This window comes from Capricornis sumatraensis, chromosome X (genome assembly GCF_032405125.1).
Source record: "Capricornis sumatraensis isolate serow.1 chromosome X, serow.2, whole genome shotgun sequence".
Taxonomy (NCBI): domain Eukaryota; kingdom Metazoa; phylum Chordata; class Mammalia; order Artiodactyla; family Bovidae; genus Capricornis; species Capricornis sumatraensis.
Window position 1 is genome coordinate 70,716,363 of NC_091092.1, and position 11,940 is coordinate 70,728,302.

Consider the following 11,940-nt stretch of genomic DNA (forward strand, 5'->3'; position numbering starts at 1 on the left):
GTTGCAGTTAGGCATATATTCTGTGGTTTGTTGTTGTTATTGTTTTTTTTTTTTTTTTCCTCCTGCTTATGCTGCCCTCTGAGATTCCTAAACTCCCCACAGACACACCTGTGAGAGTGTTTCCTACTGTATGGAAACTTTTCCTCCTTCATGACTTCCTCCCCAGGATGGGTTTCTGTCCCTAAATCTTTTTCTCTGTTTTCATCTTTTACATTTCAGCCTACTTCCTTTTGAAGAGATTAGACTGCTTTCTGTGTGCTTGGTGTCCTCTGCCAGTGTTCAGAAGTTGTTCTGTGGAAGTTGCTCAACATTCAAATGATCTTTTGATGAATTTGTGGTGGAGAAAATGGTCTCCCCATCCTATTTCTCCATCAACTTGGGACCACCTCTCAAGAAGAGAGTTTTGTGCTCGGTAAAGTTTGACTAAGTTTAAAATAAATTTAATTGAGTAAATTAATTTTGAAAGTAAACTGGTACAAAACTTGAATATGTATTTTTTTCTCTAAGAGGACACATTTTATTTAGATGTTGAACTACCTTTGATAACAGATTTTAAGTTTGATACCTTTTAAGTATTCTGTATTTGCTTTTGAAATCTTTTATTATTACTTTGACTAAGTGATTAACTATTGTTTCACAGTGATCTATGATCTTATCTGAGTGTTCTAAACTCTTTTGATATTTATTTACAAAACTTACAAAATCAAAATTTAATGCACTCCTTTGACTACTAGCTACCTTTGGGATGCTTCAAAGAGGCCTTGAAACATCCAAAAGAGAGATACTAACCTAGTTTGTCTCATTGTTATATTAAATTACACAGAAAGCATTGTCATTGTGAAATTAATAAATCTTAAGTTATATTGTATAATAAATGTTATTAACATATATATCCTAGAAAATATATCAAATTCCTTAAAATCTGGTATGTCTTGGTAAAATATTATCAGTCATAATACTAGTCATTATCTTAAAGTGTTGTATGTCACAGCAGTAACCAACTTTCTTTGTCAATTGCATTATAATCAGGTTTTAAACATGCCTTCTTGTTTTTTTGTAGTTCTAGGCAGTTATAGTTTTATTCTGATGACTCTGCTTCTTTGTCAAGAAGATTTATGGAAAGGACCTTTGAATAAATACAAGTTTCTGATCTTCAGACTGTAATGCTGAACTGGGAAAGGGATTAAATAATTCTAATGGGAAACCTGATGGCTTCATAAAACTGTTAACAAAAAGGATTCATTGCCTAAGACTGAATAAACTGGTAAATATGGTTATAAATTTTATGGTTTCTATCTGAAAAATTACTGATTTAAATATGTGTTTTCCAGGTATAAGGAAATATTTCCCTCAAACTAATTATGACTCATAGTAATTCAGTTTATTATACCTTTGTAAGTAGAAATGAAACATTTATCTTTTTTCTCTATCTACTCCCTCCAGAGATTATAAACTCTTAGGTTCTCAGCAATTTTATCAGATAAATCAGGAGAGCTACCTTACTAACAGATACAGAAATCTCAAGGTATTTTGGGGGCCTTGAAAAGGGAGGAATTAACCTAGATCTATTGGGAAAAATCTGTGATAAACACTTGGCATGATCTTACTAACCCTCAGAGGTTCAGTCTGAGACTCCTTATAAATGTTTCACCAAAGCAAGAAAAATATATATTCATGTAGAGTTATATAAATTATCAGGACAACTTTTTTAACTTATTTTGCAAATCAATTAGTGTTAAATATATTTGATAGAAATGAGGGTAATTTTAGAGAGGAAAAAAAGATGTTTCAATGAATGTTAAATCCATGTTTTGTTCATGGAGTTCTGTATTGACTAAGACTCACTTCCTGGATAGTTCTTTGTTGTTACACTATATTAATGTAAAGTATAATTGAATTATTAAAAGGACACTCTAAGTTTGTTTCTGAAGCTTATCTCAGTAATTTTTGGATGAAGATTACTGCCATCAGGGGATTATATGTATAGAAAAAGACATTATTTAAAGGACAACTCAGATGGAAAGGCTCTCAGCAGGTACTCTTAACTAGTTAATATGCAGCAAAACTAAATGTAACTGACCCTCAGATTCATATTTCTTAATTAAACAGGGCCCCTGAACCAGACTGGTCTATAGAGAGGACTGCTGAACTCAAACTCACCTTGAAACAATGCTCAAATAGGGGACTCTTCACTTACACCAGAATGAGAAGAGAATTAGAAGTAGGCAGCTAGCCCGAGATCCTGGACCTGACTCATATGATCATTTATAATGCTTTCTTGCTGACTCATATGATCGTTTATAGTGCTTTCTTGATATCTTGTAACTTTGTATATGCATCAAGTGTTTCCTATCATGGATATGACTTTATTCCTATTTTAAAAATCAATCCAATTGTTGGGTTTGCAGCCAATTATCTGTGTCTAGTACTTTGGGGTTAGCTTGGTGGATTTCTCCCCTCCAAGATTCTGATTGGATAGCTCTTAGGAAATTTATTTTAGAAGAAAGAAAGTTCAGTCTACTCTTAATATTACTAGATGGGATCCTCTCATCTGGCCAGTTTATAATATCTACTCTGACCCTGGTCATAAATATGAATTTTCCTCTAAAGTTATTTAAGCTCAATCAAAACAACAAGGAAATAAATCAGCCAAGGAATGAAACTTCCCACAATTACAGGATGAATTTATGTGGTTAACACCAGACTCTGATCATTTGAGTTTTAAGGGCCCCTCTTTTTTGGAAACAATTACATCAAACTAAGCAGCTGGATGGCATCACTGACTTGATGGACATGAGTCTGAGTGAACTCCGGGAGTTGGTGATGGACAGGAAGGCATGGCGTGCTGTGATTCATGGGGTCGCAGGGTCGGACACTACTGAGCGACTGAACTGAACTGAACTGACTGAAGGATAACCAGCTTGGTAACACTAAGGAATTGGGTTGAGAGACTTATGGACAATGCCAATACATACTTTTCCTGAAAGATAAAGAATGGTACAGAATAGACTAAGTCAGATGACCTGAGAGTATATTGGACTACATGTAATGGAAGTTCTCGACTTAACTCTTACTTGCAACTTTATTAATACTGCTATCCATGTTATTCGTACTTTGTTGTTTTATAAGATTGTTTTTTCCTGCATTAACAAATGTGTGACTGAGCCTTTGACAAAATATATAGTTTTATATGAGATCAATAATTGTAATACTGTAATTCTAGATATGGAAAGTTACAATAAGAAGGAATTTTTTCCTGGATAATAATAGACTAGTAAGACAGGTCATCCAGAGTCCTTTAGCTGCTGTTATGACCTAGTCCAGTAAAGTACATTGAGTGGCCTATCAGTGAAATATTTGCCAGGCCTAGGAATGAGCCTTCCTAGTACTGTGGGATGAAATGGTCATGAAATGCCTCATGAGCCATGGTTGAACTTATGACCATGAGGGGGCCATGTCAGCTACAAATTGGTACTTGCCATCTATTTCTACAAGGATTAGATCATGTGCTGCTTCAGCTGCTGATTTTCAACACCACCTCTTGAAAGGAGTTCAGGATGGAGAGCAGAAATGAGTCTATCTGTGTGGGGGGATGTGAGGGAGACTGGCAGAACAAGTCTTCAGGTATTTTCAGGAGTCAATTTTATAAGCCCAATTCTTATATCTCCTCATATCTAGAAAAACACTAAAATCCTTCATGGTGATGACTGTTCCTCATGACTAGCAAAGTCTGCAAAAAGAATTGTGCTTGATTGCATGTACTCCCCCTTCACCAAAATCATATACTGACCTTCCCTCCACCCCACGTCTTTGGAGCAATTTCTCAGAGCTATCTGAAATGCTGTCTCCTGGACTACTGTCCTCATTTTGTTCCAAATAAAACTCTCATGTTTTAAGTTGACAATAGCCTCCAAAACTCTTGGTCTTTTCACCTCTTACTTGGGTCCCTCAGTTCTCTGCCCACTGCCATCATGTTTTGCACCACTCTTCTCGCTCCACCTTCAATGTTCACTGTTGTTTTAAATACCCAGGAAAAAGCAAAAAGTAGCATTTAAGGTAGCATTATCAGACAAAATATAGGATGCCAAGAAGCCCAACTAAATCTGAATTTCAGTTAAACGAATACTGTTTTTAATATGAGTGTGCCCCAGATATTTCATGGGTGTATATTAATACTAAAAAGTAATTTGTTATTTTCTTGAAATTCAAATTTAAATAGACATTTAAAATATTTTATCTTATAAATCTGGTGATGCTAACAGCACAAGTTCTGATGTCAGAATGATTTTCATTTGAGTATTGATGTTTATTCCGATTTTAGCTGTATGATTTTAAGCAAAAAGTTTTAGCATCTCTTATCTTAATTTCCTCCTGTCTAAAATAAGGATAATGATATTCATTATCTAATGATTACTGAAAGAATTATGATATATGAGTAAAGTGTAGATTGTCTATCAGATAATCAAAATGGTAGCCATTGATATTACTAAATTATGATAACTAATAATAGTGTTCCTCTTGTTAGATAGATGTGCATTTAACAGGTAAGAAAATCTTCAGTTACATGGATAAAGCTCTACAGTAGAAATTTAGAGAACTTCACATAGATAGCTAGTCTTCTCAAGGCATGCACGGATCATTTTTATATACTTAAATTTTAAGTATAATTCATCAGTGTCTTAAAAAAAATAACTGTTTTGTTATGAAGCACAATACAATATCAGTACCTTTTAGGTCTGAGACATCATATAAAACTGGGATACTAAAGCAGAATATTCAAGGTAATCAGTGTCTTATATTGAAGATGTGGTCCTCTCTTCCATGTCTCAGGTCACTCGATTTGGTCAACAGATGGCAAGTGATAATTTCATAAGTCACACTGCATCTGGGTAATATATCAAGAAGCAGGTAACTTTAAAGAAAAACACCGAAATAAAGATTCAAAGAAAGGCAAGAAAGAATCAAAGAAAATTACTAACAATAAGGCAGACCCAGTCAAAAGATTTGGTGTTCATGAATACACGTTCATTTACTTAAGAGCTGCAAGGAAAAGCAGAGTCAGAGTCTAGGAATAATAGCATTACTGAGTGGGTTTTGGAAAAAGAATGTCAATACTGATATAAGCAGAAGAGAAGGTCCAAATATTTAACAACTCACATGAGCAGGAAATGCAGTAGGTAGTATTAGAACTTGGAATTAAAGATCCCTCATTTGTTTGTTACTGGGTCATAAAGAAATACAAGGATTCAGATGGAGGAGTCAGAGTGGCCAGGGTATTTATGGGAGGAAGGATTTGGAGGGTTAGAGGGTAGCAGCTTCATGCCAATTGGTACAGAAATTTTCAACATGTTTAATAATCAGCAAAGGTACTCTGGTGGATGACACCAAACAGCAGCCATGGATACAAGATTCAAACTAGAGTATGAATAGGCCAAGCAGGCAAATCTACCAACAGAGATTATCTAGAGCTACATGTTATAACTTATATGACCCTAAAGTTGGATTGTGGTGGTTTATTTTGTTCTTTGATTCTGTATCAGGTGGACTGTAAACTCAGTGAAAAGTAGTAATGGTATTAATTTTGTTCACCATTTATCAGGATTGCCTATCACAGTGCCTAATGAATATTTGTTTAATGAATAAAGAGCCAGTCAGTTTCTCCTAGTGCCTGGAATGTCATAAGAACAAATCTTCCTAGAGGATGAAAAGCTCTGAGAATTCCTTCTGATCTTGAACTGCCCTTGGAGATCTGCTCCAAACAGAAACTGGTCCCTGTCCTTTGAACTCCTGGATATCAATTCCTAAGCCTCACCTCAGGAGAACACTAAAGTGCTCTATCATTATATGGCTTCCCTAAAGCAGAGCTGAACCCTTAAATGAGAAGGACTGAAGCTGCAGATGGTGACTGCAGCCATGAAATTAAAAGATGTTTACTCCTTGGAAGAAAAGTTATGACCAACCTAGATAGTATATTCAAAAGCAGAGACATTACTTTGCTGACTAAGGTCCATCTAGTCAAGGCTATGGTTTTTCCTGTGGTCATGTATGGATGTGAGAATTGGACTGTGAAGAAGGCTGAGCACTGAAGAATTGATGCTTTTGAACTGTGGTGTTGGAGAAGAGTCTTGCGAGTCCCTTGGACTGCAAGGAGATCCAACTAGTCCATTCTGAAGGAGATCAACCCTGATATTTCTTTGGAAGGAATGATGCTAAAGCTGAAACTCCAGTACTTTTGCAACCTCATGAGAAAAGTTGACTCACTGGAAAAGACTCTGATGCTGGGAGGGATTGGGGGCAGGAGGAGAAGGGGACGACCGAGGATGAGATGGCTAAATGGCATCACCAACTTGATGGACATGAGTTTCAGTGAACTCCAGGAGATGGTGATGAACAGGTAGGCCTGGTGTGCCGCGATTCATGGGGTCGCAAAGAGTCGGACATGACTGAGCGACTGAACTGAACCAAACCAAAAAAGTCACTGGTATCCTGACCTGTTTGTTTAATTTTTTTTTTAATTCCGCTCAAAAGTTTATGTATCCAGTTTACAACTATAGACAGAAATAAATTTCAGGAACAGCCTACCTATGGGCTTTACTCACTCTCAGCTAAAACCAAGGTCTTATGACAATATGTTCCCCATGATAAACTGCTTCTATTCATTTAGGGAAGTAAAAACCACAACTACACTACAATTCTGTAAGCTACAAATCTCTCAACTTTAAATAGAAATAGCAGAAAAATTCAAAGAATTAGCTGCCCACAGCAATGAATCAGTATTGTTAATTGATGTCAATATACCTTATGACATTTTTATAGATAAGTACTTAAATATAATTATTTAAAGCCTATTTCACTAAATTTCAACAAGCTATGCTGTATATTTTAGTTCAGTTCAGTCACTCAGTCGTATCCGACTCTTTGTGACCCCATGAATCACAACACGCCAGGCCTCACTGTCCATCACGAACTCCTGGAGTTCACTCAAACTCATGTCCATCAAGTTGCTGATGCCATCCAGCCATCTCATCCTTTCTTTTCCCCTTCTTCTCCAGCCCCCAATCCTTCCCAGCATCAAGGTCTTTTACAGTGAGTTAGCTCTTCATATGAGGTGACCAAAATATTGGAATTTCAGTTTCAGCATCAGTCCTTCCAATGAACACCCAGGACTGAAATCCTTTTGAATGGAACCAGGGTTTTCTCCTTTAGAATGGACTGATTGGATCTCCTTGCAGTCCAAGGGACTCTCAAGAGTCTTCTCCAACACCACAGTTCAAAAGCATCAATTCTTCAGTGCTCAGCTTTCATCACAGTCCAACTCTCACATCCATACATGACCCACTGGAGAAACCATAGCCTTAACTAGACAGACCTTAGTCAGCAAAGTAATATCTCTGCTTTTCAATATGCTATCTAGGTTTTCATAACTTTCCTTCCAAAGAGTAAGCGTCTTTTAATTTCATGGCTGCAGTCACCATCTGCAGTGATTTTGGAGCCTAAAAAATAAAGTCTGACACTGTTTCCACTGTTTCCCCATCTATTTCCCATGAAGTGATGGGACCAGATGCCATGATCTTCGTTTTCTGAATGTTGAGTTCTAAGCCAACTTGTTCACTCTCCTCTTTCACTTTCATTAAAAGGCTTTTTAGTTCCTCTTCACTTTCTGCCATAAGGGTGGTGTCATCTGCATACCTGAGGTTATTGAGATTTCTCCCGGTAATCTTGATTCCAGCTTGTGCTTCTTTCAGCCCAGTGTTTCTCATGATGTACTCTGCATATAAGTTAATAAGCAGGGTGACAATATACAGCCTTGACGTACTCTTTTGCTATTTGGAACCAGTCTGTTGTTCCATGTCCAGTTCTAACTGTTGCTTCCTGACCTGCACAGAGGTTTCTCAAAAGGCAGGTTAAGTGGTCTGGTATTCCAGTCTCTTTCAGAATGTTCCACAGTTTATTGTGATCCACATAGTCAAAGGTTTTGACCTAGTCAATAAAGCAGAAATAGATGTTTTTTCTGGAACTCTCTTGCTTTATTCCTGATCCAGCTGATATTGGCAATTTGATCTCTGGTTCCTCTGCCTTTTCTAAAACCAGCTTGAGCATCTAGAAGTTCATGGTTCATGTATTGCTGAACCCTGGCTTGGAGAATTTTGAGCATTACTTTATTAGCATGTGAGATGAGTGCAATGGTGCAGTAGTTTGAGAGTTCTTTGGCATTGCCTTTCTTTGGGATTGGAATGAAAACTGACATTTTCCAGTCCTGTGGCCACTGCTGAGTTTTCCAAATTTGCTGACATATTGAGTGCAGCACTTTCAAAAAATCATCATTCAGGATTTGAAATAGCTCAACTGGAATTCCATCACCTCCACTAGCTTTGTTTGTAGTGATGCTTTCTAAGGCCCACTTGGCTTCATATTCCAGGATGTTTGGCTCTAGGTGAGTTATCTGGGTCATGAAGATCTTCTTTTGTACAGTTCTTCTGTGTATTCTTGCCACCTCTTCTTAATATCTTCTGCTTCTGTTAGGTCCATACCATTTCTGTTCTTTATCAAGCCCATCTTTGCATGAAATGTTCTCTTGGTATCTCTAATTTTCTTGAAGAGATCTCTAGTCTTTCCCATTCTGTTCTTTTCCTCTATTTCTTTGCATTGATTGCTAAAGAAGGCTTTCTTATCTCTCTTTGCTATTCTTTGGAACTCTGCATTTAGATGCTTATATCTTTGTTTTTCTCCTTTGCTTTTAACTTCTCTTCTTTTCACAGCTATTTGTAAGGCCTCCTCAGAAAGCCATTTTGCTTTTTTTGCATTTCTTTTCCATGGGATTAGTCTTGATCCCTGTCTCTTTTACAATGTCACAAACCTCAATCCATAGTTCATCAGGCACTCTATCTATCAGGTCTAGTCCCTTAAATCTATTTCTCACTTCCACTGTATAATCATAAGGAATTTGGTTTAGGTCATACCTGAAAGGTCTAATGGGTTTCCCTACTTTCTTCGATTTCAGTCTGAATTTGATAATAAGTAGTTCATGATCTTTGCCACAGTCCACTCCCAGTCTTGTTTTTGCTGACTGTATAGAGCATCCCCATCTTTGGCAGTAAATAATATAAATCAATCTGATTTCGGTGTTGACCATCTGATGATGTCCATGTGTAGAGTCTTACCTTGTGTTGATGGAAGAGGGTGTTTGCTGTGACCAGTGCATTTTCTTGGCAAAACTCTATTAGATTTTGCCCTGCCTCATTCCATATTCCAAGGCCAAATTTTCCTGTTACTCCAGGTGTTTCTTGACTTCCTCTTTTGCATGTACATTTACACTATAATAAATATAAAACCAACATTTTTACAAATTTCTACAAATCTTAAGGAAATGAACACTACATGGATGGGATCAAAAGTCCCAAATTTGTAATAAACTCTTCACGAGGACAGTTATAGTTTTTTTTTTTTCTTTATAAAAACATTTTGTCATTGTTTCCTTTTTGCTTTCAAATATTATTTTTGCATGGATTTTCACATATGCATAACTGATTGGCTAATTTTCCATGCAAATGAATAGTCATCAAAACATTAATTTACAAATGTATTTCCTTCTTATAACTGAAAATAATTGCTGACTAATTTGCATAATTATTCTGGTTTAGTGTACATACTTATCCTCATCAAAGCACCCCTCCACCCTTCATACAAACGTGCATTATGTAGTAATGCTATGTTAGTCAAATTACCTGGGAAATTCATTTTATTGGATATAATACATATCAGTTCAGTTCAGTTCAGTTGCTCAGTCGTGTCTGATGTACTCTTGCCTCAAAGTAACCCTACAATAAAGAAAATTACATGTGGAAAGATATCCCTAGAAAGTAATTTATTTTGTTTCTTTACTTCCAAAAAACAGTTTAAATAAGACTCAACTGTTAAGGGTCAGAAAGAGCCAGAAAATCTGCTTATGACTTTGAATGGAGCAGGTTAGTATTATCCCTGGCCTTAAAAACCTCAGGAGGACAAAAAGAACCTCAGGTAGACTGACTTGTTTCAAAGATTAACTCATGAGCCAGGAAGTCAAAGCCCCACAATTTCAGGAGTCTAGTACTTTATCTCTTGAATTGCCTTTAATGATTTAAGGATGGTCCTGACATAAAATTACTTGTAACTGTGTCAGACCCACTCTGGGTTCCACAAGAGTGGCCTGAAACCTAAATATGGTATATAAAGTCAACTGACCTTTACAGGGAGGGAGTGACACTATATTGGGCATCTTCTTAATGTGCCAGAATTCTTCCCTACCTAGATATATGATGATCCTCTCACACTGTTGAATCTATAACATTCTCCATATTTACAGAATCACAGAAGTAGTACTTTCAATTCCTGAAAGAGTAAGACAAAGAAATTCATCATTCCATACATTTCAAATAACGTTTTAAAAGGGACCTGCACAGTAATATAAGTGAAACCTATGATGAAAAACAAAATGAAGAGTCACTACTTAGGGTCAAAATACACTAAACAGCAACTTTTATGCATATTTCATTCAAGCACTAAAGGTAGTAAATATGAAGTCAAGATGAAAATAACACTAAATTTGCGGGATGAGCGGCAGTGGGACAGAGACCCTGGTGGGTTGTGAGGCTGCCCCAGGCAGCGGCTGTGGCAAGAAGAAGGACTCTCTGGGGTTTGTGGGCTCACCAGCATACCTCATTATCAAGGATCTTGGAGAAATTCATTCAAGGCTGTTAGATCACAGACCAGTTATCTAAGGTGAAACCCATTATTTTGTGAAAGTATTTGAAGATAAATATGGTCTTTGAGAAATGCGAGTTCTTGAAAATCTGAAGAATATGATCCATGAGACAAGTGAATATACTCTTCTGACATGTAGAGAAACAATGCAAGACAACTTAAACCAAGTTCTCCAGAGATTGCAAGCAGCTACTGACTCGGTCTGTAGATTCCAGCAGAGGGAATAGGAGCGAAAAAAGATTCATAATGACCATTTAATGGCTAGTGAGAAACAGCACATAATGCAGTGGGAAGATTTCATGAAAGAGCAGCACAGCAAACAGGCAGAAGTGGACGAGGAGCATAGGAAAGCCATGGAGAAGCTGAGAGAGCAGTATGCAGAGATGGAGAAGTACCTGGCAAAATTCTCAACCTTCTGAGAACTTGAACCACAGCAGTGACAAACTAATGATAAAAAACTGACCTCCCCACTGCCCCCCCCAAAAAAAATGCTCCCACCAAACCATTTAGCCTCTGCTTCAAGCTTAACAATATATTCGATGTCACTTTTCTGTCGGAAAATGGAGCCCTCTCCTGAAGTCTTCGCTATTTCCTAGATGAGTGTCACATCTTTCCAGTTTCAAGTGCCTCTCAATGATCATTCGAAGGGGAAGGAGTTGGAAGAAAGTGGTGTCCACGTGCTCTCAGTTAATGTGAACCAGTTTTGGTTTCCATTGATTGATTATCTCAGAGAACTAAGGGTAAGTACAGACTTCTTAGGGAAGTAATTTAATTCATCCTTCTGCAGGGTTAATGTTAGTTTATCATTGTGGCTTAGAAAGCAGAAATGGTGTCTGCCTGTCGTGGATTCCTTGGTTCTTGAAGGAACCAAGGAATTATTATTATTCCATGAGTAATGCAGACAGAAACAACTGTCCCCGAAACAGAGATCATATTGAAGAGAGAGGAGCATCAGAACCATGTCTCTGCTGTGCACATGGGGCCACACTGGTCTCTAAACGGCCTGCTGGGAGAAGTTGTTGTATAATGCTGTGTTTTCACTGGACAAGAAGACATGCTTGTTAAGACTGTGTCCTTCCAACTCTTCATGTTTTCAGCTTTGTTTAAAACATGCTTACAAGGAAAATCTTACCAGAAACACAGTTAACTTTTAACCTTTCCAAGGAACATAATCTTGCCCATAGTCTTTACCTCATTTTT

At 37.2% G+C, this 11,940-nt stretch overlaps 1 pseudogene; it reads left to right on the forward strand.

The window, feature by feature from the left end:
• The first annotated feature begins 10,589 nt into the window (after nt 1-10,589).
• Nucleotides 10,590-11,159, forward strand: LOC138071561 (biogenesis of lysosome-related organelles complex 1 subunit 5-like; annotated as a pseudogene).
• Nucleotides 11,160-11,940: the final 781 nt, after the last annotated feature.